Below are 24,589 nucleotides of genomic sequence, written 5' to 3'. Positions count from 1 at the left end.
TCTATCAAACAGTGTAATTGTGTTCTTTGTAGCTGCTGTAGTTTTCATGGAAATAAATAGAGGCATTACTTTTGGAGCAACCTGCATATATTATCTTTGAAAGCCTTTTCAGTAGATGTGCTTAAGCTTGATGTTTTTAGTAATCGTCTTCCTGACTGTTAAGCTTTCTTCTCTTCAGGAAGAATAACTGAGGTTGCATTGCTTTTCACCTGAAGAATATCTATGTAAAAAAACCCTCTGCAATAGATGCACTGCTTGATAATTTTTTTCCTCCCTATCTGTAGAAGTGGTATCATTAACAGTAGTTGTGGCTCTAAAAAACAAAAGTGTTTGTATGCATGAATGATTAAACAGTAGCACATCTGTTTCTATGCAAATGGAAGAAGACAACAGGAGAAACCAGAAAATAGATAAATCAAATTTAAAAGGGAAGAATGAGCATTCTTTCCATAGTCATTGGTAAAGACCACTTTCCACAACTAAAAGGTATTAAGGGGCAGTAGCTAAGAAGGGAATAGAGGAAGCATATATATTAAACACTACAAATTTTGATGAGAACAGAAGTCTTGCTACTGTCTATATGCTGGACATACTAAATAGGTTAAACAGATCTTAGCTTACTACATTAGCATGGATTAATTGTTTTTGGGCAATACTACTATGTATTGCATTTTTTTCTGCTTGTCTCTTCCAGTTATCCTACAAAACTCTTTGTTTCCCATTTGGAAACAATCACAGAAAAGCACACCCTCAATATGCCTCATTACATGTAGTTTAATTCTCGAATTAATAAAGTCTTATTTCAAGTCTGAACTAAGAGCCTTGTAAAATCTACTATACACACACACACACACATATATATATATGTATTTGTAAAATATTGAGAAAACCACACAACTGAAAGACTTCACACATTTATGTGTCATTGCACACCCAGCGATGGTACTGCTGGGAAACAGCTGCTGATTACTTCAACTTTCAGCTCAAACAATCCTTGAAAATGTAGTCAACAGTTTACTGAATTTTAAATACATAAGATTATTAACTTATATAATTTAATATAATATAAATTTATATTATAATATAATATAATTTAATATAATTGCAGTCTGCTTCTACCTATGGAAAAAACGTGTATCTGCATGTGAAAGTCCAGTTTTCACTTCTTTTCAAACAGTCTTGCCCCAGAAATTTGCAGAAGAGGTTGTTTTTGTTTATTTTTACCCAAAAGGATTTTAAGCATGCTTCAAATATCCCTATTTTTTTTCTGACAACCCAGCAGCCTACAAATAAAGAAAAACTGTATTCTTTTTTTTTCCTCTATTATTTAATGGATGTTCATTGATTGAAACTGCGGAGAAAGTAGGACTCTTTATTTACAGGTCCATCAAGCATGGTATGCCCTAATTTGATTCTGCCAAAATCCCATAGATGCCACTGCATATTTGAATTCATAATAGAATATATTATATATATATTTTTTAAATCAATGAGATCCATTCTAACAGAACACACTAAAGCATTTCTCAAAAGAAATGGAAATGAATAAGCAGCAAGCAAAGGCAGACTAAAGGAGTTACTCCCTCTGTATTAGATTTTGTTCTGTACTGAGGCTCATGTCCTTGCTGCCAGCTGGTAGATAATACATTACTGCAAGCAGGCAACAAGATACATCTCTTGATTACAACTTAAAAATTCAGGTGTTCAAGTCATTGTTTTAGAGCATACACATCTGTAAAAACCATGAATGCAGTGCCTTTCCCTCCCTGACTTCTCCCCACAATCTTCTCTTTCTTTGAAGAGGAAAAGAAGAAAAAGGTTTAATTACCCAATGAAAACACAATATTAGCAGAATTTTTAAGGCTGTAGGATATTACAGGCAGTCATCTATGATATCATAGATATCATAAGATGCACAAATTCACATTGCAGCTATTGGTCACAGACACTTTGACTATGTATTTCATCCATAAATGTAATTAAACATTGTAGAACATGAAAGTGGGCAGAATAATGGCTTTTTTAATTTCATTTGTGAAATAAATGACCAATTCCAAAGCCTGAAATCCTCCTCATTGTGTTCTGATTGTTTTTGCCACATCAGACTCTATTAGCTCTCCAGATGGAATTCATTTGCAAGAAGTCTCCAAGCTTATCAATGTTAGCATTCCAGGATCTCCATTTTCCGCGCTAATACAATTTCCTTCCATTAGCGTCCCATAAATAAATAATAAATAAATAAACAAACAAGCAAACAAAAATCTCTTTTCTGCCTCGGAAGTGGCAGTAAGTGCAATTTTTGGCCATGCTTTTTGAGCAGTCTGCTTATGTCCTGAGTAAGGAGATCTACTTCATAAGACAATGGCTGCTCGTAGGACAATTTAAGACCAATTTCAAGCTTCACTTTTGCAGTCACATCAATCATACCTTGGATTATGTGGCAGCTGAACAAGAGCCTACGGAGCCAACAGTCACATATCTGAATCCCACACATAAAAGGTTCTTTAGCTCCTCAGAGCAAGTGCTACCTTAATCCGGGAATCGAGTCTCAGCACTACATGCTGTTTTCTCCCCCTCACGTTAATTACTCAGCTCCTAAAGCAATTTGTTAGCCTCCTGGAAAAATAGCTTCCCATGGGTACCTCCCCACCTCATAGAAAGGAGAAAGTTCTCTCCAGTGAGTTCACATGACCTCTTTACATTCTGCATACATTCCCACTGGAAAGCCTCTGTGAAACATTCTCAAGACTCTGGAGTGTTGTTCTCCTTTTTGAAAATGCTGATGTTATTCCTGTGCCTCCTTTCAAAGATTTTGTCACAGTGAAGACAGGCAGAGTTTCCCCTCTGGGTATATCAATATTCCTCTGGGTTGTTAACCAGGGAAGTTTCCAGTTCTGAAAGTACAAATTAATTTAAAAAAAAGAAAAAAAAAAAAAGAAAAAAAAAAGAAAAAAAGGCATTTGTCTTACCTATCTGTTACTTTCCAGAAGTTCCTAAACTCTCACGCTTCAGTAGCTTGAGAAAACCATTCATCCTTTTCGTTTTTTTTTTTCTTTTTTTTTAAATCACGTTAATAGCACCAATTCATTTTCAGCGCTGTTCCATCATCCATCTGGCAGTGTTTCCCAGCCCAAAACCTTAAGGGTTATGGTTGATTGTTGGTTTTTTTTTTTTTTTTTAAACAGTAAAGCAAGGAAGCACAGTGCCCAACTACTGAGGCAAGTATCAAGGACCAGGCTGGGTCCAGTTAGGCTTTTCAAATGACTTTTCCACATTGAAGACATCTCAGTATTCCTATGCTATCTTCTGAAAACACACGTAGCACAGATACACCTGCTGCGATTGCACAGAGCCAGGTTGGCTCCCAAGAGGATTTATTTCCTCTGGCTTCACATTACAAGAAAGGAACGCTAATACTTCCATCTCAGAGCTGGGTGAGGAAGCAATCTGCCAATATCCACACATATTTAAACCTGTCAGATGAGAGCTGAACTGACATGTATCCTGTCATCCACTGTGAATAATAAATGTGGTGGACAATACTGCCTACTGCCCTGCACCAAAACATCATCAACTTGTGTGGAGCACAGTTCCCCACTGTTGACAGATTAGCAAGAACAGACATATTCACTGATTCTCAGCCATAATAATGGAAAAACATGCATCATTATAGGTTATGGGATGACCTGCTGGAAAGGAGCTCTGCGGAGGAGGTCTTGGGTGTCCTGGTAGACAATGAGATGGCCATGAGCCAGCAACATGTCCCTGTGGCCAAGATGCCAATGGTATCCTGGGGTGTATTAAAAAAAGCATGGCCAGCAGGTTGAGGGAGGTGATCTTCCCCTGTCTACTCTGCCCTGGTAAGGCCACATTTAGACTACTGTGTCCAGTTCTAGGCTCCCCAGTTCTAAAAAGTCAGGGATCTCCTAGGAGTCAAGCAGAGGGCCACAAAGATGGTTAAGGGCCTGGAGCATAACCCATATGAGGAAAGGCTGAGTAACCTGGGTGTGTTCAGCCTGTGGAAGAAAAGACTGAGGGAGGATCTGTTAAATGATTATAAATATCTAAAGGGAGATGAGAGGCAAATGGATGAGGCCAGGCTCTTAGTGATGCAGAGTGATACGACAAGAAGTAATGGCCTAAAACTTTAATACAGGAAGTTCCATACAAAAATGCAGAAGAACTTCTTTACAGTGAAGATAACAGAGCACTGGAACAAACAAGTTTTTAATGCATCTCATAAATGTGGATATATGAGGACACTTCTTCATGGAATTTTCCTATCTCTGCTACACCCTTCATCTAAATAAAATAGTTATTAAGAACCTTCAACACTATGTAAAGTTGGAAAAAAAAACACATGCGTAACAAGATTTTTTTTTTCTGTCCTTTTCAAAAATAATGTCTTTGAGGGATTAAAAAAAAAAAAGAAGAAGAAGAAAATCTGTTACTGTTAATCTGAAATCTTGCATCTTTATCTGAAAATGAAGTTACTGTAACCTGTATACTGACCTAACAGTCACAAGGGTATAATTCAGGAAATAAGAGCAAGGATTTAATTATTAAAGAGAAGGCAGATTTTTTTTAGTTTTTTTTTTTTAAACAGAAGTGACTACGTAGTCTAAAAGAATGCATTGGATCAATATTGAAACTGTTAATAACATCTGTCTTCTATCCCTATCTACAAATCCAACAGTCCACCACCAAACATTATGGTTTTGATCTTTGTTTAACATGAGTCTGGCCCAAAGGAGAACAAAGCCGAATACCAAGGGCAGCAAATTCTGCTGTAAGTAAAGACATTTTGTGTTTCCAATGAGGAGCTGTGGACATTGGAAAATAAGTTCTGCTTAGGTTAACACTAGGGGACTAATAGTCTTCTATCTCCAATGAAAGCTTGAAACATTCCTACTTTTTTTTTTCTTTCTTTTTTTTTTTTTTCCTCCAGAACCTGCCTTGCACTTCTGAAAATGAAATACAACCAGGATGGAAGACAAAACAAAACAAAATCCACCATTTACCAGGATACTTCAGTACAGATTTTCCTGGAAGAAAAACCTGCAGTATCAGATGGGAAAGATCAGTTCTCTGTAAAATGTTAATAATATATAATAAAAATCTTTCAACCTTGCACTTCAGTGGCAAAACCAATGCAAAGATTTTAAAAGATTCTCTAATGTATCATGGATTTGGCATCACCTTTCCTTAAGTGAAAAAGGAATTTAGATAAAATGCAAGAGTGTTTCAGGCCAGATTATAAAGCCACATTCTTCATATCCAGAGAGCTCTTACTCATTTTTTCTTAAGCTGATTTACGAGGTCATTAGTAATAACGATTATTGTTAGTCCTTCCGGTGCCATAAAAATGTTATCTTCATTTAAACTGACTTCCATACCTTCTCTGTTCTGTCCTCCAGCTTCCATTTGCAAGGGCTAGTATCATAAATGAAAATTTGGAAGCTTTTCAAACTGAAGAGCAACAATATATAAACTCTCTCAAAAGAACCACACAGTTGCATCAGTCAGTTATACGGCCAGTAAAACATCTCCTAGAACAGAAAGTTTCACAGAGAATTTTCAGGCATCACAGACATTCCTGAAAGGTGAATTCTTGTGAAAAGTGTAGGACAAAATCCCAGCTAAAACAATCTTAGTGACAAATAGTATTTTTGATGCAATGTTATACAGCTACAAGATGGCGAATAGGAAGATTTCCCAAATTTAAGAGAGTTTGATTAGAATTAATGGTTTCCAAGAACAGTGAACTTCACTCTCAGTAGATATTTTTGCCATGAGTAATTCCCACGTTAGTTACTATAAGGTCAAAGTCCACCACCACAATTGCAGAGCAATGAGGGCACTACAATTGCAATCCTGGGGCTGGAACATCAAGCCATTTAACTGCCTCCTGGAGGTACCTGGGAGATTTAAAAGATTTTATTTAAGCTCAAATAGCACACTGGGTTACAGAGTTGCGTTTTTTGTTATCAAATCACATTCCATAAACTTCAAGACAGCTTTTCAGTCCAAACACCGAGATATAAATATAAATAAATCATGGAGATGGGAGATGTTGAAGAAAAGCAGTCATTCCTGGCAGGTTTCCATGAAAACCTCAAAGACATAGCTGAAGGTAAAAACCCCATGTTTTCCAGATCATCTGAAATCTGCTCAGTTTTTTCCATTTTCATTCTGAGAAATGAAGACATACAAATATGTGATTGATCTCATGTGACTTCAAATCATTGTTTTGAAAAGCTAACATTCTAACTAGTGTATCTTCCCTTGCTATTCCTATAAAATCAAAGAAAAATCAATAGTACTTGCTTAAAAAAATTCTTCCCAATATAGCAAGAAGCATATAGGATACTATTCAGAATGACTTCAGCCCCAAAGCAGTCATGCACTTCAATATTCAGTCATGTTGTTCCATTGATTATCCCATGTGATAGAACTGCAGACTAAAATTAAATATAGCAACAGAGTGAAAAATAACGTGTCCTTTTGGAAGAACTTCTCACTGCCCTGTAGTCACTATTTGAGTGAAAAGTACTTTTTTTCCAAGCGAAGTCAAACATTTCCAGAGGAGAGGTCTTGCAACATTTCATGCAGCAGTTCAACCGCTCTGCACTTGGGATTGTCTTTTCATCAGTCATTCACAGGAGCCCTAACTGCGTAGATATAAGGGTATCCTGCCACAGCGGGATAGTCTTGGGAATTTTAGATCATATTATAGCATATTACAGAAGTCAACAACTCAATGCCCCAAGCTGCAGTTCAAGGAGATCTGTCAGAAACACTATGAAGCAAATATTTCAATTTGTGCATTGTTTAGAGGGGTAGAGGGGGCGGGGAAGTGTGTTTGTGAGGGATTCATTCTACATTTGTCCATTTTATTATTTTTCCCCCCTAAAAATATCCTAAAGCAGTATGCTTTTTGTAGAGCAGAAGAGCAGGGAAAATTCATTGAAAACACAACTGTATGAGAAAAGGAAACAATAAAATGCAGTTTTAGGTACTAGACTATCCCTAGTTAATCCTGCAGGAAAGATAACGAATTCTTAGATAGATTTCCAAAATATCTGACAACATGCAAAATTGTAAACTGGCTAATTTTTCTGAAAGATAAAGAATTTTTTACATAATTTGATAGTATGTTGCTATTCAATTATAGATACTGTTCTTGTTCTTGGACTGGAAATAGAAATACTCCAAGCAGACAAAATAGGAAAATAATTATATTGTTATTTCAAGTTTCACTACTACATCTCTTCAGTAGAAGTCAAAATATTTCAAGTCTCTTTCAATGCGTACATGGCACTTAGCACACTTCCCACAAAAGCTGTATCTTTTGTCACAGATTTTCTATTGTCTTAACAAAAGGAAATTAAAATAAAGTATGGCATAAATTTACCCTTGTTCAGAAATATTCATCTAAAAGGAAAAAAACTGGGGTGTTTGAGCATAATAGGGCAACAATATTCCCAATAAAACAGTGGGACTAAAATGTTTCTCACTATATACTGAAAAATAATTTTTCTGAAGTATGAAAACTGGAAACTAAGAATTACGTTCTTAGCCACCAATTCCTCAATTACCAAACTACCAATTAATGAAATGATTTTACTGTATCATTTTGCAGTCAGCTAAGCAGGAACAAGTGGATTACGAAGTATGAATCATCTGAGTTTCAGTAGATGAACTTTCTTATAAACAGCATTGTTCAATCCAACTTAGTGCTTTGACTCTGAAAATATCACTCTATCATGTGCGAAAAAAGGAAACAGGAGGTATACACTTTCCTACTTGATGATAATATGTGCTGAGCAGGCAAATACCAGTAGGAAGTATAAATAGTTTCTCAGTCCTCAGGCAGACCAAGCACCCCACTACTGTTTCCAAACAAAGCCAACTGCATGACAAGCAGGCACATACAAAAGCAGGCTGTGTGCTCTGATCTAGGTCTGTCATTTGGGCATATGTGAAGCTGGAGATTTTTGGACTGTCTTTAGAAAATTGAGAAGGCTGGTTTATACCTGGTAGTGATGAAGCTGATAAAAATAGTGACCTGTCCTTGGTGAAGCCATGTTGGTTGTCTTGTATCATTACCCGGTACCTTAGCAGAACCTCCAGTAGGATCTGTTCTGTAACCTTCCCTGGCACAGAAGTGAGGGCTAACAGGTCAGTAGGTTTCCTGGCTCATCCTTTCTACCCTTCTTAAGTGCTAGAATAGGCTGTGTTGACCAGTTGTCCCTTCCTTCTCTGGGGAGCCCGAAGCCAGCAAAACACCAGCTTAGATGAGTTCCTTTGACATGGATCACCACTCTTTCAGGGTCAATATCACCTCCAGTGTGCAGGAAGACATTTTTACAGTCAATTCATAGTTAATATAATCTCTGTACACATTGACAGAAAGTAAGTATCTGAAGTAACAATACTTAGTGGCTTCACAGCTAACACCATCTGAATAACCTGCTAAGGAGGCATTTTTCTTCCTTTGCATAGGACATTCCAGCTCTTCCTTTTTAATGTCAGGGAATAAGAATTGCGTGCTTTAATAATATTTGTTTCATTGTCAGTCTGGTCAATTTAAAGTAAATGGAATTTGTTTTTTAATATCCAAAAATCAGTTGCTGCTCGTACTCTGCAGAGCAACATGAAAAACAAAGACAACACAAAGAGAATGACAGAGTTGTACGACAAAAAAAATAAACTCAACAATCTATAAATGTTACTGGCTGTGAATTTTTGCACCTGTAAGCACCCTTCAGGGTAAGTTAAATATGCTAGAAGGTGATTGACAATTTTCATCAGACTTAAAGACTGAATAATTTAAATGCAGAGCTTCTTCTCAACTAATGCAAAGTGCTGAGCACAGAATCCTAAACAAACACTGTAGAATTTAAATCTGGTCTGCAGAATATCTGAAATGGAAGAAACCATTTAACCCAAGGTAAGCCTGCACACTCCATGACCGCAGTACAATCTAGCTGCTAGTAAAACAGCGGAAAGAGATATAGGGAATATTTAACTCATCTAAAAATAAACAAACCAAGAACAACAAAAATCCCAAAGCCTACAAGTGCACTAGTGTTACATGATGACCTGTATTTATATTGTCTCTCAGCACAATAAGAAGCTGTGCTAGTGGGAAACTAGCTCAGATGCTCATGGGACACAATAGTCACCATTTTGCTAATTCCATAAAGACTTGAATAAATTATGCTTGTCAAGCCTCAGAAGAGTTCAGAACTACAGAGAAGTAGTACAATAAATCCTTTAGCCTGGGAAGATGTCTGTATGCACAGGAATAGGCATACCATGTTCGGGAATCAGTTGGTGCCAAGGAGTCTGATGGAGATCTGCTTCCTTTGGCATCCCAGATCATTCTGTGTTGTATAAGCTATTGTTCTACCTCCATGAGTAGTCTTTTTTAAAAGGCTGTGCATAAACCAATTATCTAATTTGTTCATCCCAACAATATGCACAAAACTGAATCTGCATGATTTCATCTGCAAAATAAAAGCAAGCACTCTGCATGGGTATTCTGTAACATCAGCATTGCAATCATAAGACAGTGACAAATTAACTTTTGTGTTAAGATGCCCTGGCATGTAGACATCTCACTCTGTTTTGTTAACCACCTTCTCAAGCTTTTCTTAAAAAAAGAACAGCTAGCTTTGTGGCTGTTGATCTCCTTTTTCTGGGTTGGAAATGCTGTCACCACTTTCTCCACTAGATGTAAATAAAATAGATTGCTCCTTTTCAGTAACCAAACTACATCTTACACTAGTGTTTCCAGCCATTGTTATCCGTTCAAAATTACTTTTTCATACAACTGTGCCAAACCTCCAAGGCTTTAGAACACTCAGATTTTATTTTTCTTTCTCCTTTTATCATTCCTTTTCTCCTGTCTGGAAGACACCTTCCTTACTGTTGAAACATCTTCATCCCTCCAGTTGGCATTGTGCTGGCAGCAATAACACCAGGTTTCTTTGGTTTTGTGCTGTGATTTAACACAAAATGTAGATTGATGTTGCAACCTTTTTATTTTCAAATGAATATTTCAGTACTGTAATGAATAACCCACCTACTTATTAGGCTTTACTACAGTCTGCTTAAATGTGGCCTATATTTTTGGTAGAACAATCCCCATAGCTTTACGGAAAGCCTCATCTAGTGCAGACAGCTACACCTTCCATTAATGATAAATGCTACAAATATGGTGTTTCAGATAATCTGTCCCAAGATGGTCTTTTTTTGCCAGTTATCAATCTCAGTAGAAACCATGATGATCCCATTCCTGCCCCTTTCTTCCCTTATCCACATCAAACTGACATTCTTTATAATCTAAATATGGTTAGCTAGAAATAGTGAAGTTCCACAGCTATATTTTTGACAAATGTTTGGGAGTGTGTGTTTGCAATCATCCAGTTTCTCCTAGGTTTGTATTCAGTTTGCAACCACTGTGTTCTCTGAGAATGACATACAAAACTGCTGGTCAGACTCCTTCCAGGAAAGAGAATAATTGTCAAGCAGCTTAACCTCCTGTAAATAGCAATAAGTTTTACTTATTCATTTTCTGTTCAGATTACTAATGTGTACTTAAATAACATTCAGCTTTTCTTTGAAGTGAGATGCATAAGCCACTGATCCCTTTAAACCACAATCTTTCAGGTCTGCACCAATGTCCTCCCAAGACATGATCATAAATAACATTGTTCTCTGCTTACTGCTTACACAGGAAAAAAAAAAACCCACAAAACTACACTGTTCTTCCATCCTGATTTTCATAAAAACACATCAAAAAGCACGATAAATTCTTATGAGGATCAGAAGATGCCTCAAGATGAAAACTGACTTATGTGCACTTTTGTAATATGTGAAACATCTCTGACAACATTAACTTTAAAGCACATATTTAATGAATATCATTATGCCTTAAATAATGATAATAACTAAAGTATGAAACATTTATCTGATTATGAGATTTCACTGAAGCCAATAAAGCTTGTCTTTCTCTTTTCAGAATGTGTCAGTACATTTTCCCTCAGTTTCTAATCCAGATGCAATCTGGCATGACAAAGTCTGCTGGCTTCACAGACACAGTCTGATAAGCCAAATTCCATGCTGGTTCAATCCCTGCTTCAGCAGGAGCATGTGGGTTTCAAAGACAGCAAACAACAGTTGTCATTGTTGAGAAACTTCTAAAGAGAGATGAATCACCGTAACCAAAATAAAATTGCAGATTACTGGAATTTCTTCTGTGGAACAAGGTTGTCAGCCATATTCATCTTTGCACTCATCTACTGTATGTGATGCTTTTTTTGTGTTCTTTCTGATACTACATGAGCTCACAGTGGTCAGTTCCTCCTTTTATTGCTGATACACCAAGCTGTTTCACTTCCATGTATGGAACACATTCCACTGGAGAAATCCCCCCCTGCCAAGTCACAGTTTTTCCCATTTAATCCTAAATGAAACTAATGCTTTCTTATGCTGCCTTACTTCTATTCGTGATAATGAAAGGTCTAGATCAACTTGGTTGGTTTTGTTTGAAAATAACACTTCTCATTTTGTTGCCACAGTCTGAAATTTTTGCTCCGTTGCAAAAATAACAAAACAATAAAACAGAGTCATACTCTGTTCCTCTGTTTCAACTGTGCAAGTGAGAGGTGCTGTCATTGCTGCCAGCAGAATTACCTAGTATCAGACACAGAAGAATAAAAGGCAATAATCTAAGCATATATCTAGACCAAAAATCAGGCTTACCTTCACATAAAAGCTTCTGATAATACTGCAATTGAGAAAGCAAATTTAGATAAATATGCATAGGTACTGATAAATATGTATACAGGCTATACTTGTAGCTGCAAAAAAAATAAGAAGAGATGGAGATGAAATCTGTTTAACTCCCTAAGAAAAGAAAGCAAGTGGGGAAATCAAATTGAAAACTGAAACACTTTCAAAAGAATATTCTGTTGGATCTGAAATACTCTTTTATACATGCACATTCATACAGAAAGACTTACTGAAAGCTATGTAATATTGCTAGTCAGCACCTGATGCAACAGCAACACATTTGTCAAGGAAGAGGATTTTCTCCTGTAAATTAATGTCCTCAATTATAGTTTATCATAAAACACTGCTGTTAATATTCACTCCAAGCAGAAGAATAGCTCTGATTATATCTACATTCATTTCTTCTCCACACACACAGCCCACATTGACTTACTGTGCTTGCTGATGATTAATAGAGAATGAGTATAGCAGTCTATATCAAACATATGTTTTACAGCAACTAAACAACTTTGAGTGAATTAAAAAAAAAAAGACAAAATGATGGTATTCCCATCACCAGTAGCAGCAACAGAAGTTGAATCTATCTGAAAATGCTCTGATCTGCAATCACGTCACTCAGCTTAATCCCTAAGTCACTAGAGCAAAAGACTGGGGGAAGGAAGTGGGCAGGAGGAAAAAGATGATAATTCTCACAAATCCCAGAACCATGATACAGCATCTGCTCAGATGAAGCAGATGACAGGGCAGCGGCTGATACAGCTAGTGAGCACATAACCCAGGGATTACCCCTCTTTTCTCCTTCTCTAGCACCTTGAGGACAAGACCTTCTAGTGACTTTGAGAAGCCCATTTCCCCTCCAGTGGGCTGGGTGAGCTGCTAACAGGACATCACTCCTGCTAGCTTCCTCAGTAGCAAAAGACAAAATATATCCTGGGGGCTTCTTATCCCAGCCTAAGATGGCGGTGGAAAAAGCTTCGTTTCTTTCTTGTCTGCCTACTGCTAGGCATACCTGTAGATGCTGCAAATGGAGAAGAGGAAAAAAAAAACTTGAAAAGATTAGAGAGGAGATAACTTAAAGAAAATTGGAGAGTTATAGTCTGTTCTAATTATGAATCTTTAAGACTACCCCTAGGAACCACAACACAATATTGAAAGAAGAGCAGTACACCACCCAAAAGGCAGTTACTCTAAGACTGATCATCCAAGTTGGATATCTGGATATTAGTCTCCTTTCTTCACCTCCATCACCATATAGCATATTTTCTTTAGACATGCTGAGGATTTTACATAGCACCCTTTGTGCCTAAATTTTTAAAGCATTTAGAACAGTAGTATTTTCAACTTGAAAATATGCAAAGCAAGGTACAACAAGAAGTCATCTGTACGAAGCAGTTTCTCATCCTGCACCTGCTCTCAGTACAAGCCAGTCAAGTGTGGACAAATCTATGAGCAAGGGTAAGTCCAACACAGATACCCAAGCTAGCCTTGAACATGCCAGTGGTGTCACTGTCAGCAACATAAAGCTATCAGCAACATAAAGCTATCAGCACAATGCTCAAGGCTAATAGCTCTGCCGAGAAACGGAATAGCAGCCACCAGAGCACCAATCTAACATTACCATTTTGAAAAAATCTGCAAGCAGTGTTAGTTGCAATCATGGTGCTATGCAAGCTGGTCCATTCTGAGACACAGCATTACATTTCCAGTAGGTGGAGCTCAAGATTGTGTGTATGGTTCCTGCATTTTGTGGAATGAACCAACTTTACTTTCTCCTAGCACCCTCTGTAGAGGCTTTGCAATCCTTGTATTGAAAGCTAGCACAAAAGTTTCAAACAGAAATGACAGTATACAGCATCAAAGCAAGGTAAGTATATATTCAGAATAATAAATATTTACCTGACTGAAAAGACAGATTGTTCTTCTAAGTTATATAACATCCAGTCATTTTAATTACCTGTCCTGTTAATCTAGTCACATGAGGAATCCTAACTCCTAAGAACTCCTTTTGGCCCATGTCCCCTTCTAGGCCTAGTCCTTTTTTAAACAAGGAGAAGAAAACACAAAAGAAAGCACAAGGATACCCCAAAGACCCAATGCCTCAAGCACTACCAAGTCTCAATTTTCCTTTATTCTGATTTTACAGTAAGAAGATCATGTTCTTCAGAGGGCCTTATGCCACAGGCAGAAACATAACTTCTTGACTCATTCCCTGATGCCAGACAGGAGGAGATTCACTGGAAACATAAGCTACTTTTTTTGTAGCCTCTTCTTTCACTGAAAAAAAATATTTTTAATAAACTATTCTGTTGTTAATTGCCAATAGTTTTCAATTCTGAACAGGTCTTCCAGTTATTTTTTTATTGTTTACACATACAGGATTAAGATGTTAGGAGACATCCTGTAGGAGGTCACAGATAGTCTAATATTTTAAATGATAATTATTAAAATTCTATGTCTTAGTAATAGGACAGTGAATCTCAATTTCTGTTTGGAGCTACACATGCCATCGCCTCTCTAAAACTGAGCCAAACACTACAGGAATTTACTCCTTTGCAATTCCATCTGAACATAACTAGGAAAAAAAAAAAAAAAGCTTTAATAACATGCTAAGAATGCAACTTGCAAAGGTACCTAACAGGATGAAGTTTCCAAAGGCATAATCACACAATGATCATGTTGAGATGGTGCATAAATTTGGGGGTGTTATTTTAGGAAGTAATTGAGAAAGTAAGAATTAGACCAAAAAAAAGAAAAAAGAAAAAAGAAACCTTGAAAATTATGCAAGTAAATAAATGGCTGTACTGGCTAGGAAAGTCAGAATAGCAAATGCAACAGAAACCAGCAGAGAGCAGCATCAAGATTCATGATTTGCTTACAAGCTCATGGCAAGTTTCTAACCAGAAACACAGAAGTGGAAGAAGCACTTGTGACAAGAAATTGAGGGAAGGTATAAGCAAAGAACCAAGTGCAAAGGGGAATGCATTGACAGTAATCTACAGTACACTGGCAAGTACAAAGGAGCAAATCCATGCGGGAGGAACAAACGTGGCAGAGTATTTCTCTGGTTTGGTTTGCCAGCTGCAAACAGGCTGGCCAGTGCCACTGAAAAGGTAAACACAGAAAAACAATGAAGGCAGCTGGAGACAAACTTCTTGGACATTCCACAGAGAGTCCCAACATCTGAAGTGAAAAAGGTGACATCCAACGGCTGAAATTGCAAAACAACCCTTGGACTGACATCCCTCGAGCTGCCCTCCCATAATTTATCATCCAGCTGTGCTATTACTGGGATTTTTATGAGATTCTGCTGCATGCAGCTCTAGTTCATTTAAAATTGAGATCTCAAATAAGCACATGCAGTGCCTCTCTAAAATATTTTAGAGCCAGACAGCAAAAATATCGTTTCTTTCTACATGTACATACTTTACAATAGGGATGTGTCATTACAGAGCTCATCAATATGCATATTATTTTGACTATTTTATTTTTTAATTTAGCCCAAGGACTGAAAATACAGAACCAAAAATTCAGTACTAATTATGGAACGAGTTCTTCTGAAACACAGAGTTGAAGATAAAACATAGCAAAAAAAAAAAAAAAAAAAGACCTTGTACCTAAAATTCAAAAACATGCAAAATGTGATATTTGTGTTGCTGCTCCCTGTCACTTAAGGAGCCTCAGAGAATCTGATAAACTTAATGAACTAATAGAATAAGCCTATTTTGTATTCTGTTCATGCCAGCCCCAGGACAAAATAACCAACATGCTACAGAGACCAAGGACTGGGCAGAGCTCTTAGCAATGAGCAATATAATCTCTACAGCCTCCCCTGTTGTACCAGGAGGGGAAGGGGGAGAGCAAGCCAAGAAGAGAGGAGGGCACTGGGAGGAAATAAGCACAGCACATTAGCTGAAATGCTTTCCCCTACATGATGCTAATGGGAGCACTTACAGTGCAGCTCTCCGTCAAGCCTAGCTGAGTAAGAATAGCAGCAGGACTTCCATTAGTAGAGAATGGGGCCTCCTTAGTGGTTTTCTCAAGAATTTAAGCACATGCACTCATCACTCTGCATTTGTGTTATGCAAAATAAGATTTCATGAGTCAAAAATGGAGACAACAATCCCAGATCAGTTATCAGTAACTGAAACAGCTAAGTATGGGTTAGCTCAAAATGAGCAGCATTGCCCTCCCTGGCTACAAAAATCCCTACTCAGTATTAACTCCATTGTAGCCCATTTGCCACTTTGTTTATGCAATTACTCCCCCGCAATAACTTTTTATACTAACAGCTGCATGCACAACCACGTCATTTCTTCCTGAACCAAGACTCGTATGCTTTATATCTGAAAAGTGAAACACATTGACATTCAGACATCAGAACAATGCAAGAATCTTAAAGAAGTTTCATTTTCCTTAAGACACTTACGAAAATCAAAATCTGGAAAGCTTGGAAAGATGAGGAAAATGGCAGCAACACCTTCCAGCTGACCGGAGCCCGCCACAGAACTGTAGGCAACAGCAGATGCTCAAAGACTGACTCTGTTGTCCTGCTGCTTTTCTTGTCCTATGTTGTGCCAAAACATACATGAAAAAAACATAGCCGAAGCTTTGGTTTTGGTCTTGTCTGTGCAGCTTCACTACCTGCTCATCGGACTTGAAAACAGAGCATTCAAAATGAACTGTCAGAGCATTTCTCAACAAATATCTGTGACTAGCTTGGAAATGAGACGGGAAGAAATTCACTGATAATTAGTAAATCTTACATTGCTTAAATTGCTGAAAGTAACTGTAATTGTCCCCCAAAGCATTCTGACAATGAGGCACTATAAATCTAGTTAAATATACCAGGAGAGCTGCGGTATCAGGTGGCATTGTTTTAACATTTACTGTAATAATAGTTTGAATGACAGAAGCAACAGACCAGAGAAACAATGTGGAGTTGAATGGCCGTCAAACAGCAAAATAGCACTTCACTTCATCAACTACTGACACATCACAGCCATCACTAATATTTCATTCATTGTCCAACAGCAACAGGTTTGACAGACAGAGACAGGGGAAAAATAAACAAAGGAAAATCCAAATTACATTTTTTTCCCCTTCTCATTCTGCAGTTGGCAGTTGCACCAGGCAGCATGTCACATTTTGTTTTCCTCATCAAGAATTTTTATCTAAACTAATTCAAAACTGCAATATCGTTATGACTGACTCAGTATCCAACTCCTCCATGTCATCAAATGTTTATTTATTTTTTGCTGCAAGAGATCTGCACCAAACACAGTAAGAAGCGCTACAAAAAAAAGAGGAAATAATGACCAGTAAACAGTCTTCCTCTCCTCTGAGGGGATGGGAAGTGGGAAGAAATCAGTTTGGCATTTTTAAGCTACTAAGATCTGTCATCGACATCTGAAGAGAAGACTGACTGACAATACACAAGGGAAAGGAAATTGATTGGAATTTCAAGCCTTATTTTAAAACAGTATGAAAAACAAAATAGCAAAGAGAAAAAACCCCATTTCTTGAAAAAATTAAACACAAGGGTCACTAGCTTCATTGGCTTCTTCAGTTTAAAACACTTCTCTGGTGGAGGAGTGCCACAGAGACACTTTTTCAACAGCTGCTCCAATGAGAGTATTTTATAGCATTTTCTTGGGGGATCTTTCATTTACACTGGAAATAGAGACAAAAAGAACGTTCATTTATCATGTAAATAAGTAACATAGCAATATTTTTAAAAATAAAAGTTGCAAAAGATTTGAAAAGAGAAGGATTTTCTTACATTAACATGCCTATTCACAAAGGCAAAAGCAAAGGAAGGAAATAAGAATTCGGTATCTGATCCACAGAGCACTGCTAGAAGAGCTTAGTGCTTAAGCTCAGACTTCGATGGGAATTGTGGCTCTAAGCACTATGGAATATTAAGCTATTTCTAATTAATAAAAACTTACGAAGAGTGAATTTGCAAGCGGTAGAACACTAAACTGACTGATTCAAAGAGCGTCAGATGCAGTAGCAGCAGGTACACCTCTCATATATAATTTATTTTCTTCAGCCACCAGCAGCACTGCTTTGTGGGCTGCTCTTGCAGGTGGTTGGAAGAGCTGCTGAACAAGAGGTTTCTAAGAAGTTTGTTGGGCATCACCGCTCCACTGCACTGAAAGCTCCCAGTGCTGCTGGTGAGGACAGTGGAAGAGCTTTTCATTCCCGTCTGATGTCATTTAACCTCTGAATTAAAGAGAGAGTTTGTGGTGTGGGTGCCATATGAATCCCCTTTGAACTCAGAGCTGGAGTAAGAAATAAAGTCATTTAAGTAATTCCCCTGGAATATAAGCCACTTTCTGCATGAGTTATTAAGTCTTTTCAAGTCACTTGTAGAACACAGCTGGAAGTAAAATCCGTCCTTCTGGGAGATATTTTAATTGCTACTGATGCTGGGAAAGACACTGAAACCTTTGGGGAAAACTGAAAGTGTACTGGGAAAGCCAGCATTTAAAAGGAAAAAGAATGTCTCATGACAGCACCCGTTTGCAGCTACAGATAACAGCTGGGAATAAAAAACGCGGACAGGAAAATACTGTAGTATACTGTAGAGATTTGTCCTTGACTCTTTATCTTTTTCACAGCATTTGGGTACAAATTGTGAGAATAAAGAAACATTAGATTTAATTTAATGGTATTAATAAAACCAATTTTGCCTTGAGATGGCCTCTTCCAGAACTACTACCTCCAGAAGTAATTACACAAATGTATCCAGCAGCAAGATTTTGCCAGAGTACTTAAGTCAAACTAAAGTACGGGGTAATTAGTCCTGTAAACTAGAGGCCTTATTCAGCATCACTTGCACAGTCAAAACACCTTCTGAAGCCCCAGGGAATTCTGCTTAATTAAGGCAGAAAGAAAGCAGCTCTGGATATTCATCTGAAGTCTGGCTAGAGACGTGTTCTTTTGAATGTTGGTTAGCTGGTTCAGCTGTTTTACCAGTCTGAATGACATCCTGCAAATCAAAGCATAGGGTTGTGTAGGTCAAGCTGAGAAGAGGACAAGTCCAAAGAGAGGAACAGAGTTACCTGTTTAGGTGACAAGCAGCCCTTGAGTTAGATCAGTGGCGTTTAAAGCTATTCCAAGCATTGGAGTCTGCCCCTCACTGCTGAAACATCACCCCAAAAGGGGTTAGGACATGGATTTGTCTTCTGCAGGCCAAGCAAAGACAAAGAACTCTCGTCGTTCTATTTTTAGAGAGCATACCTTCTGCCAGTTTGTCTTTCTCTCAGTAAATACACAGAAGAAAAATATTTTTCAGAAGTAAAACTTTGACCGATTTCTTTCTCTGTAAAGCTGGACATGGAATAAGTCAGAGAAATAAAACATTAATTTCAGATTAAGCATTTCAGTACAGCTCAGGCCCATATGGGAAAAATAATACAGAACACATTTTTATTACTCTGTATAAGACAGGCTTATTCATATATCTATGAGTTCACCTTTACATAAACGGAGGAGAGATAGCAAGTCTGATCATACAGTCTCACAAGACACCTGAATATATCAAAGAACATGTTGTTCAAGCTACCAGCCTTTCTATACAGCTTATATTCGAAGGAATAAGGCATGGGAGTAATTTCAGATCTTAAAGAGCTTGGACTCATTGAAACAGATCAAGTATGAGATTTAAACAGACATTCTGGATGAGCAACCTGGTATAGTGGGAGGGGGTTGGAACAAGATGATCTCTAAAGTCCCTTCCAACCCAAACTATTCTATGATTCTACGCTGTACATTTTTATTCATAGGAAAAAGACCTGCAAAGTTTGTCCATGCAAAACAAAAATGGGAAAAGTTAAAAATGAGGGAAGGTTTAGAGACGACTGCACAGTCCTTCAAGTTGTCTACTTATATTCTACCTGCTGAAGTCATTAGAAGCAAAATTGAAAGATGTTTGTAAGAAATTCAATGTAGACATGTTGGAAACACTTCTTCAACAAAAAATTCTTTTTGATATACAGAGAGCTGAACAGTGGCATAAGTTTACATTCAAGAAACTGCCTCTAGATTTACCAAAAGGATTTAGCTCTGCACAAAGAAGAAACATGCACTTCTGAAGTAAAAGAAACATTCCAGAAGAAATTAGCATGAAATGCAGAAGTTTTGATTGCAATCTTCAACTAACCCCAAGTTGTGAATTGTGTAAAGAAAAAAGTATATAGCTATGTGTCTATATGGATGCACAAACATGGATTCATATCAGTCCCTTTTAAAAAATTACTTGGAAACATCATCTTTCCGTGAATAAATCAGAGTAGTAAAAACCAAATATATTTGGAAAAAAAAATGAAATAGAAATCAAAAAAGAAAAAGATTTTTATTTACAGATCTCTAATTAGAAAAAAAAAAAAATCCAAGCTAACTGAAGTAAAAACAAAAAAACCTTATTTTTATAGTTTTTTTTCCAAAGACTCTTTACAAGTACAATATCAGCATTTTTAATACAGTAATGAAATGCATACATGTATATACACACACTTCTAGAAAATCTATAAAACAGTAATTACAGCACTGTGTGAAGAACTGGCATAAACAGCTCTGAGTACTTACGATGAAAGTATATTAGAATGAAAGAAAAGAGTTACAGTACTGCAATTATCAGTTTTATTGTGCCTGACTATAGTTACATAATAGATAAGGAATCAATTGGCAAGAGCGACAGGCAAAAATGTCTAATTCTGAGGCTAGGAATAAAAATAAAGAGCACAAAATAAAAGGAAAGTGTATGTGATAGACTTACGAAAAAAGTAAAAATCAAAGCTTCCTAGGAAGTTCTCAATGACACAAAAAAGAAAGCATAATAAGAGATGAACAAGGATGATGGTTCACAGAGGAATGGAAAGAGCTCTAAGCACACTGGAAATGTGATTAGATAGGCCATATTTGGTGTTATTTTATTCTAAAAGGTGAAGTCCCTGTCTTGCTGCCAACTGATGCATAGGCCTTATTCCCTTTGAAGTTAATTATAGTTGTGCACATTACAACAGCCTCTGTTCTGCTGCTGATTCTTATATCTATTTCTAGGGCCATTGTTCTTCAGTTTGCTCTGATAAAATAGGGTCAGGCTAAAAAAAAAAAGAATTGAAGCTTTAACACAAATGGTTAATCCCTTTTTGTTCATAAACACAGTCCAGGCATTCTCGTTCCTTTTCTGTTCAAGCAGACTGTAGATTGAATGGAATCACTTGTTCAGAAGGTAGAATATCAGACTGGGACTAATGGCAAATTCTGGTAAGAAACGTGACAGATTTGGAGTGTGGAATATAATCCTTTTGATGTCATCCGAAACATATCCAAAGAGTATCTACTTGGAAGACAGCCATGCTCCTAAAAGTGAAGACTGATTTATGCCTTCAGTAACTCGCTTCTCTTCACATAAAAATACCATGCATTTCAAGCAGGATAGAAACTGCATACCTAGAGTGCTTATGGAAAGGATATGTTTGTTTAGTAAGGGAAGAAAATGAGCATTTTCCAAAATCCCTGCATAAACAAATGCCTCTGTTACTTATATTTGGGTAACAGAGTGTACACAGGTCAATTCCACATCCAGAATTCCTGTACCAGTTGATGACAAAGGGATCAACTTGACAAATGGCTGGCACCATACGCTGAAGAATACAAACATCTGTGACTAGCTATGTTGCAGGAGTATAACATTTATTAATAAACATTTCTAAAAATACAAGATTCTTTAACATACATTAAAACCAAGCATTCAACTTGTCCAGATGGAGGGATGCAACACGCTAAACGGAATTAGTATCTCACTGACCATTAATTAGAGACCCATCGTAGCAGGACACCCCTCCAGTTTTCCTAAAGTTTACTTTGAGCTCTTATCCAGTCACAAAACGTGCAACCTAAATCATAAATCAAAACCATGCTTGAGAAACCTACAGCTCATGTAGGGGGGGAAATCCATTTGTACACTGGTTCACTTTTGTACAGTAGATGCAATCCAATGTATTGGTATTGTTGAGGGAACAGAAACACAGTAAAAGCAGAACTCTAGGGCTCAGTGGTGGAAAAACCTTCTTGATGCTTGGTGGCAAACTTCAGAAAGTATGGCAGCTTAGCTGGTTTCACTCCAAATCAACTTTCACATTAAATTCAGTATTTAGGGCAATGATTCATCACTGCTAATACAGATAGGAAAACATATTGGTGCACCTTTTGGCATAGAAAGAAAGCACTCATTAGACACTTGAGGACTAACACAAAGGCAGCAAGATATAGATATATGACAATTAAAATAAGAAGAAAAAAGTAAGATTTCAAACATGGAAGAAAGTTAAGACACTCAGGAAAGTGCTGAACAGTTCTACAGGAGAAAATTATCAACTGCAATATAACCGTTTTGCTATTTTCCACTGTTGTGAATTTAGAAAAAAAATCAATTAGGAAATGGGTAAAAAAAAAATAAATAAATGAAGTAGTATAACTTTGAAATGGTCGTATCATTCTGCTATAACAAACTCATGTTAATTGTAATTCCAAAGTATATGCTTGGAAGGAGACAGAGCTACTAGAATACTTGAAAGCCTGAGGTATTATTTAAACAAATATAATTATTATTTCCTAAAAATCTAAACTGAAATTGTGGTCTTATATGTATTTAGTTGAGGGCTGAACATACTGAAAACCAATAGAACCCCAGATACTTTAGAGTAAGATCTTGTAATACTGCCTTACGAATTACAACAAGAGCAGCAATTGAGGTCATGCAACAAACACACACATTCACATAGATCTCTCAGCTGCTCCCTCTGATGTCCCATTGTAAGTAAAAATAGACAATGACTCAAACAAGTTTTCCTGCTGTCTTTCCTACTGTGTATGGTGCCTTACCCACCATACCCAGTGAACGAAAATTAAAGCAGCCTTTGGGCTGCTCTTATCTGTATTGTGAAAATCAGCTACAGACAAGAAACCATTTCAGGGGTGGGATAAGAAGAGGTGCCTGAATTTCTAGAGGAGGCTTTTTCTAAGCACATCCAAAAGTCATCACATCCTGTGGCTCACAGAGCCTTTGATTTCCCATGTAAATCTCCCTAGTGTTTCATTGACAAACACATTTCTCACACTAAAACACTCCAGTTTCAAAACTGCAAGGATTTGGAAAACAATGCTTACTTTCACAAAACAAAGAATTTTCACTTCCTTAAAACTATCCTAAGACCTCAGTGCAAAAAGCCTCAAGATAGAAAGCTCTCTGAAAACCACAGAAAAATGTACCAAACGCTACAAATTTTTCCTAGGGTGGGAGGTTTGTCAAGCTTTGTAAAAATTGCAAGCTTAATTTCCCTGATCCTTTCTTATATATGGGGAAAAAAAAAAAAAAAAGTAAATAGGCAAGTTATTATAACACTGAAAAGGTATAACTGTGCCAGAGAGAGAGCGATGTTGAGAATGTGTAAAACAAAAAGATACATTTAAAGAGTATTATTTTTACAGTTGCCAACTCCATGATTGTCACCTTTACCATTCATAGTCTGTTACATAGTCTGTTTTCTCCTCAAAGTCACAGTTTTTACTTTGAAACTCAATAAGGCAAACAAAACATAAAGAAACAAATCCACTTACTCAAAAATCTTCCCAGACAAAGTCTTATTAACCGCATTTTAACCACAGGGAAACTGAGAGCATAAGGATTAAGCATCTGAAAATAATACTGATGGCAGAGGTAGGAAATGAATGGTGATGTTTCAAGTCAGTCCAGTGTGTCACAATTACCATGTCCTCCCACTTCTTCTCTCAGCACTATGAGACGATTATAAGAGTGTTGGTGTTTTTATGTTGTAAAAAAGTTCATTTTTCAGTACATGAAAGCATTACTTTCATGTAGTGAAGTCTTACTTCCATGTTGCACAAAGTATGTGGTACAGAGCAATGGAAAAGGAGGCCTGCACTGTAAGTTAGACTCAGTAATGAAATCAGCTCCCATAAAAGCAAAGGAATGACAGTACTAAATGACCCAGAATATGCATATGCAGTGGGTACATGCAAAGCTGTGACTGCAGAAGGACGATGGTATGGAGCTACAGATGCAACTCTACTAGGTTTAGTGGAAGACTCTTGATTTCATGCCACCAGTCAATCAAAACAGAGTTTCAGCTGCTAATAATATCAGCTCTCAGAATTGATTTTAAACTGTTTATGAGCTTTCAGGGCTTTTACAAAAAGGTTTATCTTTGGGTATAAAAATATGAATGTTTTCACGCATTCTAACAGAATTTTATAAACAAAACATTAGGGCAAATCCTCAGCTGGAACAAGTCGTCCATTAATTTCAGTAGAGCTGCCTCATCCTATTTACATATTTCCAATTGACCCTGTCAGAAACATTGGCAACTGCTGCTTTTAGAAGACAAGCATCTCAAGCTTTCTGTTTTCTCATTGACCTTAAATAAAAAATAAGCAACAAAACAACAATCACTCATAATAAAGTCAGAACAGTAGTATTTCCTTCCCTTCCCAGTTATGCTCCCACAGCAATTATGCGACGAAAAATGACAAAAAAATGCCCTAAAAGTCAACAATTAAAATTTGAATAGACTTGATGAATAAACAAGCTGAGGTAAGATTCTTTTGTAAGCTGCCCACTAAAATTGAGTCCATCATAGTCTGTTGGAGTTTTTAAGAAGTCTGTTGTCCTATTTTTCAGTCATGTCCATTCTTACTTAAAATAAGAGACCAAGCACTACAAAACCCTAGCATATCTCTGCGATATCCAAAATCAGGA

General features: G+C 37.1%; 1 protein-coding gene across 10 annotated transcripts in view; it reads right to left on the bottom strand.

The window, feature by feature from the left end:
• Positions 1-24,589, bottom strand: part of LOC100547566 (poly(rC)-binding protein 3-like) — a 472,557-nt gene that overhangs the window by 296,316 nt on the left and 151,652 nt on the right. The window lies entirely within an intron of this gene.

Source organism: Meleagris gallopavo, chromosome 3 (genome assembly GCF_905368555.1).
Source record: "Meleagris gallopavo chromosome 3, MGAL_WU_HG_1.1, whole genome shotgun sequence".
Classification (NCBI taxonomy): Eukaryota; Metazoa; Chordata; class Aves; order Galliformes; family Phasianidae; genus Meleagris; species Meleagris gallopavo.
The sequence above is the reverse complement of the archived record's forward strand: the minus strand, read 5'-3'. Positions and strand labels throughout refer to the sequence as shown.